Raw genomic sequence first — 449 nt, 5'->3', positions numbered from 1 at the left:
CTGTTCCATTTTTTACCCTCAGTTATGGAGCTTTCTTACTGCATGCGTTTTGCCCATTTCCGATCACCGTCGGAAAAGAATGAGCTTCTGATTGGTGCAACATATTTTCCGCGAAAAACTCATTTCCAATCTTCTAAACGGCAATCGGAAGTGCTTTAACCGCTTGCAGCAAGAATAAGCCTTATCTGAATTTCTGAGGAACGGCTCTCACTGCACATGAAAATTTCGCTAATGCTAATTTGGTTGTTGTTGTTAATTTACGTCGCACTAGAGCTGCGCAATGGGCTATTGGCGACGGTCTGGGAAACATCCCGGAGGATGATCCGAAGACATGCCATCACAATTTTGATCCGCTGCGGAGGAGATGGCACCCCCGCTTCGGTAGCCCGACTACCTGCGCGCGTTGTCCCGCAGTGGACTAATCGCTAAGACACGGTTCCCAGATACCG

This window comes from Parasteatoda tepidariorum, chromosome 2 (assembly GCF_043381705.1).
Source record: "Parasteatoda tepidariorum isolate YZ-2023 chromosome 2, CAS_Ptep_4.0, whole genome shotgun sequence".
Classification (NCBI taxonomy): Eukaryota; Metazoa; Arthropoda; class Arachnida; order Araneae; family Theridiidae; genus Parasteatoda; species Parasteatoda tepidariorum.
This window is presented reverse-complemented; position numbering follows the sequence as displayed.